This window comes from Tachyglossus aculeatus, chromosome 18 (genome assembly GCF_015852505.1).
Source record: "Tachyglossus aculeatus isolate mTacAcu1 chromosome 18, mTacAcu1.pri, whole genome shotgun sequence".
In the NCBI taxonomy this organism is placed as follows: domain Eukaryota; kingdom Metazoa; phylum Chordata; class Mammalia; order Monotremata; family Tachyglossidae; genus Tachyglossus; species Tachyglossus aculeatus.
In genome coordinates this window covers 15,836,708-15,844,189 of record NC_052083.1, presented here as the reverse complement: position 1 = coordinate 15,844,189, position 7,482 = coordinate 15,836,708, and the positions used below count along the sequence as shown (strand labels likewise).

The 7,482-nt window shown below is 41.1% G+C and overlaps 1 non-coding gene across 1 annotated transcript; it reads left to right on the top strand.

Moving 5' to 3' along the window:
• The first annotated feature begins 6,206 nt into the window (after positions 1-6,206).
• On the top strand, positions 6,207-6,344 carry LOC119940508. The gene has a single exon (XR_005454982.1). It is a non-coding gene; the product is annotated as a small nucleolar RNA SNORA7 (small nucleolar RNA).
• Positions 6,345-7,482: the final 1,138 nt, after the last annotated feature.

Genomic DNA, 7,482 nt, shown 5'->3' with positions numbered 1-7,482 from the left:
TCTTTAAGCCTATGCCAAGACTTAATATCCCTTGGGGCCCCAAATTTTCTTTTGGTTGTTTTCTCACTGGGACAAATCCATTCTCCTAATTTCAATGTGTCTTCAGGGAGACATTATGTTGTACTCTCCCAAGCACTTAGTACAGTTTTCTGCACAAAGTAAGTGCTCAATAAATATGATTGGCTGCCAGACAGGGAGGCCGGCTGAGGAGCTTATTTCAGCATTTTGGAGAAACCAAAAGCCCTATAAGAGGCAAGGACTATGTCCCATCAGATTATCTTCTATCTACCCCAGTGCTTAGGACAGTGTTTGACACATAGTAAAGTGCTTAACAAATGCCATAATTGTAAGTATTATTGGAGAGGATTTGCCTCTGGGAGTTGCGTAGGTGCAGAAACAGCCTGATAGTGGAAAAACATACAAGTATCCAAAGGCCTTAGAAGATGCTCGCAGAGGAAGTAACCAGAGGAGATGGGGGTAGGGCACGGCCCTGGGAATGAGAAGGACCAGAGTTCTAATCACAGCTCTGCCACTTGTCTGCTATATGACCTTGGACAAGTCACTTCACTTCTCTGGGTCTAAGTCACCTCAACTGTAAAATGGGGATTAAGACTGTGAGCACCATGTAGAATAGGGACCATGTCCCACCCAATTTGCTTGCATCAATCCCAGTGCTTAGTACTGTGCCTGACACATAGTACGTGCTTAACAAATACTATTACTATTATTATGAAGAAATCATTTCCTCATGGGGGCCTACAAGGACTGAATTCGGTGAAGACGGACGGCTCCCCAGTTTGGCAGCTGGGATTCACCCAGAAATGATTCCTAAGAAGCAGGTAGATGGGGCCATTATATTTGCATACATTTATTTCTTTGGGGTTGAAATTTGGCACGTCAGTTTCTAGAAAAAAATTCTAGAAAATTTGAATTAAGTCCAAATTTTGGGTGTGGGGTCAAGGGGAGCTGAGGAGGAGGTATGATCATTTTCTAAGTACCAGGAAGCTCTTGAATTACTTTAAGAGGTCAGCACTAAAGTTGAAACTCTCTGTGAAGCGATTTGCCAAGCCTAATTTAAAGACGACAATTTTTCGGATAATTTGACTGCCTTGTGTGGTGAAAATAAAAATTCTAAAATTTCCAGGTGAGAAAATACAATAATTGAGATTTCTTACACATGAATTCATTTCGAATTTTTCCAGAATTCAATTAATAATTAAGCATATAAAACGATGTCAATGTTTGGCCATTTAAAAGTTTTTTTTTTAGTTTGTGAGGAGTCTTGACTTAAGATCCAGACCTTTCTTTTAGAAAAGATCGCCATCTAGTGGGACCGGGCAAGAAAAGAATTCTCACAAAAATAAAAATTGCAGAAATTTGCATTCTCATAGAAAAGGTAATTTGATCGCCCATATTCCAAAAGCTTGCTCTAGAACTTTAATATACATGAAAAATCTTGATTGATTTTAGTACTCATTTCTAATGAAATTGATACCCACTTGAAGTTTGAATAAGAATACACATTCAGCTGCTCTGCTCTCATCAAGACTTAAACTTTAAACATTAATTTGTTTTAGTGTCTTTGGATCCATCGTCTATACGTTTTTATACCTCATTAAATTTTTGAAGTTACGCATTAGTCAATGAGAAATCTTTGCTTTATTCATAGCTGAGATACCAACGTCTCTTTTTAATCTTAGTAAATTACTTTGGGTTTCTGGAAAGTATTTTCCAATCGCCATTAAAAATACTCAGGCTGACCTAATTCAAACATTTTGACAAAATGTATGGATCCAATTAAGATAAAATGCTTTTTAGAGTGCCATTTATTTTAAAGGGTACAATTCAGAATGACATGATTCATCAGTGGATTCCAAAACTGCCAGAGAATAATTATCCTGGGAATCTGAATCACAAAGAAATAAATGTTTGTTCTCATGGACCCTAAATCCACCACTCGCTACATTTACCATCAACAGTGAGTCTAATCCAGGAAGGATTATTCTATTAACGAACCAGGCCTGACACATTTTAACAACAGTAGTGGAATGGCCCATTGAAAAGAGTATGGGATGGAGTCTAGAGACTCTAATACTGTTATTCAACCCCTCCCCTTGCCCCACAGCCTTTAATGTACATCACTAATTTATCTTTAATGTCTGTCTCCCCCTCTAGAATGAAAGCTGTTTGTGGGCAGAGATCATCTATACCTACTCTTTTGTTTGGTACTCTCTAGAGCGCATAATACAGTGCTCTGCACACAGTAAGTGCTAAATTAATACCACTGATTGACTGGATGATTGACCCAGGTTCTAATCCCACTTCCATTGCTTGCCTGCTGTGAGAGCTCCATGTAAGACAGAGACTGTGTCGAAGCAGAGCATTTCGTATATTCATTCATTCATTCAATCGAATTTATTGAATGCGTACTGTGTGTAGAGCACTATGTCCCAGCGTAGTGCTTGTCACCTAGTACGACTTAATACTATAACATTTATGATGTTAAGCAATGCTTTAACCAGGGTAGAGGTTTCCTCTTCTACCACTGTAACCTGAGGACACCTTCTAACTCTTTCACTCTCCCCATTTCCCTGCTAAATGACATTGAACAAAGAACCCTGAAGAAACTTCTAGGCTGTAAACTCTTTGCGGGCAAGGAACATGTCTACAAGTCTGTTATACTGTACTCTTCACACTGTAAGTGCTCAATAAACACCACTGAAGATGAGGATGATGAAACCCTCCCCCACCCACAGTAAATCCTGTGTGTATAAACTCTTCCCTCATCTTTTTCCTTCTCTGCCTGTTTACTTGTTTTGTTTTTTGCTGTCTGTCTCCCCCCTTCTAAACTGTGAGCCCATTGTTGGGTAGGGATTGTCTCTATTTGTTGCTGAATTGTACTTTCTAAGCACTTAGTACAGGGCTCTGCACACAGTAAGCACCCAATAAATATGACTGAATAAATGAATGAATTATCCTCCACCCCTCATTCCTCCAGTCTCTTCCAGCTATCATCCCATTTCCCTGATCCCATTCTTATCCAAACTTCTCAACAGGTCCTAAATACCAACCCCCTCCACCTACCTCTCTGAATTCTCCTCAACCATCTCTCTTCTTGACTTACTACTACTACTAATAATAATAATTGTGGTATTTGTTAAGTGCTTATTGTGTGCCAAGCACTCTTGTAAACGGTGGGGTAGATACAATGAATCAGGTTGGACACAGTCCCTGTCTCACATGGGGCTCACAGTCTTAATCTCCATTTTACAGATGAGGTAACAGAGGCACAGAGAACTGAAGTGACTTGCCCAAGTTCACACAGCAGAAATGTGGTGGAGCTGGAATTAGAACCCATGTCTTCTAACTTCCAGGCCTGTGCTGTTTCCACTAGGCCACGCTGCTTCTACATTTCCTGCACTCCACAGACACTGAACTTTTTAGAATCCCCTCTGACATCCTTGTAATCTAGTCTGAAGTCTGTTCTCTGCCCTAATCCTTTTGGTCAGCAATGACCACTCCCTCCACTTTGAAACACTCTAAGGCCTGGGTTTACTAACCTAGTACTAACCTGCTTCTCCTCATACCTCTCTGACCTCTCCTCAGTTTCTCTCATTCGTTCCTCTTTTGCCTCTTTTCCCCTGTGTCCCCCCCAAAACTCTGTTCTTGGCCCCCTACTCTTTTTCTCACTTTATGCTACCTTTCAAGGGCAGCTCTTTCATTCACAAGGCTTTAGCTTCCACCTCTTTATGGATGACTCCCAAATCGACCTCTTCAGTTTTCGCTTTTCATCTAACAAAATCCTGCACCTTTAGGACATCTCCGCTTGGAGGTCCTATTCACTCCTCAAACTCAATAGGTCTAAAACAGAGTGACTCAACTTCCCTCCTAAACCCACTCCTCCTCCTTCCTTTACCATCTCCTTCAAAAGGATTACAATCATCCCTGTCCCCGAACCCTGAAATCCTGGTATCAGACTTGACTCTCACCATCTTTTAACTCCTACATTCAATCTATTGGCAAATCCTATATAGGAAATTTTTCAAGTCCACTCCTTCCTCTCCATCCAAACAGATACCAACCTGTTCAAAACTGGTTATATCATGGCTGGATTAGTATACCAGCCTTCTCTCTGTCCTCCTTGCCTCTAGCCTCTCCATAGCTATAATCCTGTAAGATTGTTATGGGCAGGAAACATGTCTGCTAATTTTGTTGTATTGTACTCACTTAAGAATTTAGTGCAGTCCTCTGCACATAGTAAGTGCTCAATACATTTGATTGAGCATCTCTCCACAAAACCCTGCATTATTTTTCCATTTCTTCCATATTAGGCTGAAGGTCTTCACCATTTGTTTTCAAGGCTCTGCACCAACAAACACACATGTACACACACAAACATCTTTCTCTCTCTCTCTCTCTCCTCTTTCTGTTATTTTGCCCGCTACCACACAGCTGGCTCTCTTCATTCCTCCCAAACTAACGTATTACTGTACCTCACTGTTGACTATCCCATTTCCATTCTCTAACACCTATTTCCCTAGGCTAGAATTCCCTCCCTCATTATATCTGATAGACCACAGCTCTTTCCATATTTAAAGCCTTCCTCCCCAAGTCTTCCCCAATTAATTCCCAACACCTCCCAGTCACATAAACTCATTAACAACCTCTAGTATGTGTGTACAGTTCAATCACATATTCATTTATTCTGATTATTCTATTTATAATTATTTTATGCTTATCTCCTCCTTTAGCATGTAATCTCCTTGTGAGAAGGAGACATGTCACTTTTTTTGTACTTTACTAAGTGGTTAGTACAATGGATTGCACCCACAGGAAGCTCAATAAGTACTATTTTTACTTCTGCTATTACTACTACTACTATTACTGTTACCACTAATAATAAGAATGGTGGTATTTGTTCAGCACTTACTGTGTGCCAGGCAATATACTAATTGATACAAGTAAATCAAGTTGGACACAGTCCCTGTCATTCATTCATTCAATCATATTTATTGAGTGCTTACTGTGTGCAGAGCACTGTACTAAGTGCTTGGGAAGTACAAATCAGCAACATACAGAGACTGTCCTTACACATGGGGCTTACAACCTTAATTCCTGTTTGACAGATGAGGTAACTGAGGCCCAGAGAAGTGAAGTGACTTGCCCAAGTTCACACGGCAGGCAAGGAGCAGAGCCAGGATTAGAATCCAGGTCCTTCTGATTCCCAGGCCCTCGCTCTATCCACTAAGCCATTCTGCTTCTTGCCCTACTACTACTGCTACTACTGCTGCTGTTCAGCATGGCTCAGTGGAACGAGCACAGGCTTTGGAGTCGGAGGTCATGGGTTCAAATCCCGGCTCTGCCAACTGTCAGCTGTGTAACTTTGGGCAAGTCACTTAACTTCCCTGTGCCTCAGTTACCTCATCTGTAAAATGGGGATTAAAACTGTGAGCCCCCCATGGGACAACCTGATTGCCTTGTAATCTCCCCAGCACTTAGAACAGTGCTTTGCACATAGTAAGCACTTAACAAATACCATTATTATTATTACTATTATTACTATGAATTACCAGGAATTACCATGAATACAGCGGCTACTACTATTTTTTCCAGTCTTTCTCTTCCTCCTGGAGTTCTCCAGTCCTTTTTTTGCTGAGGCTCAGGGCTGTTTCTGAGAGAGCTGCTGCAGACTAAGTTCTTTCCTTTTGAGCTACCTGGGGGAAAATATGGTAATGCGAGGTAATTAATGCGAGGTAATCCCACTTTGAGGGAAGGCCACATTGACCTGACTAATTGGAGAAACCTGGCAGCACCCAACAGAGAGGACCAGGAGGACGGAGCTCATAAGTCCAGACATTCACAGTTCAGTCAGTCAGTCAATTTTGTTTATTAAGTGTTTATTGTGTTTAGAACACTGTACTAAGTGCTTTGGAGAGTACAATACAACAATATTTACAGACACATTCCCTCCCACAACGAGTTTACAGTCTAGAGGGGGAGACAGACATTAATATAAATAAATGACTGACCGTTGTGTACATAAGTGCTGTGGAGCTGGGAAGGGGGATGAATAAAGGGAGCAAGTCAGGGTGACGCAGAAGGGGTGGAAGAAGAAAGAAGGGCTTAGTCAGGGAAGGCTTCTTGGACAGATACTGAAGGGGCTATGGAAGCACAATTGCCTCTGGGGAAGGCTAGGCTGTAAGACAGCCCTCTCAGGATTGCACCTGGAGAGTTTCTAGGATGCTTCCAGTCTCGGCTATGGGAGGGAGAGTCAAGCAGAGGCATACCTATTCCATTCCTAGCTTGGGCAGTGGCTAGTGAGTGGAAGGCAATCTGCTACAAGTCGAAACTCACTCATGCTGGGCAGCAGTGACATGGGAGAGAGTCAAGGGCAGAGATCCAAATTTACTGCGTGGAAGAAGGCAATGGTGAACCGCAGCTGTATTTTTACCAAGAAAACTCTATGAATATACTACCGGAAGGATTGTAGGTGGAGGTGGGATGTTCTGGGAGAGATGTGTCCATGGAGTCGTTATTGGTCAGAAATGACTTGACAACGTAAGACAAGACCGTAAGATCACTGTGGGCAGAGAACATCTCTAGCAATTTTGTTGTATTTTACCCAGACGCTTCATACAGCACCCAGTAAGCACTCAATAAATACCACTGATTGATTGAAATAAATGTGTTACAGAAGTAAAAACATAATTATCCCATTTGTCTGAACCTTAATCACTCAGACTAGTAAAGCCACCAGTAATTTTTTAAAGTGGTATTTGCTAAGCACTTACTATGTGTCACACATTGGTCTAGGCACTGGGGTAGATATGAGATAATCAGATTGGATTCAGTCCCTGTTCCACATTGGGCTCAAGTCTAAGGAGGAGAGAAGAGGAGGATTTAATCCCCACTTTATAGATGATGTAATTGAGGCACAGGGAAGTGAAATGACTCACCCAAGGTCACACTGCAGACAAGTGACAAAACCAGGACTAGAAGGCAGGTCTTTTGCCTGGCAGGCCCGTTCTCTTTCCACAAGGCCACATTGCTTCTTGACCCCCTCTGGCAGTAGTCAAGCAATTAACTCAAACCATTTTTCCCATTGCTCTATCAGGTGACTTACAGACCCCCACAAGCTCTATATTTCCCTGGAAAGGTCCAGGAGATTTTCAAAATGCCTTAAATGCAAAATGATAGAGAGACAATTCCTTATAAGACTGATGGACTGGACATGAGGGACTAATTCTAAACAGCTATGACCAAAAAATAAGTTATAAAATATATATATATATAAGATATATAAGCTATAATAAGATATATATATATAAGATGTAAGATATAAGAGCTAAAGAACTTCATAGTGGTGAAACAAAATCATTAAGAAAACAATGCAAAGAAAAAAATTTTCATACCTTTCATTAGAATACTAGACAGGGCATAATAAAGTGAGAACTAAGAAAAGAAGCAAATGAGTCATTAGTT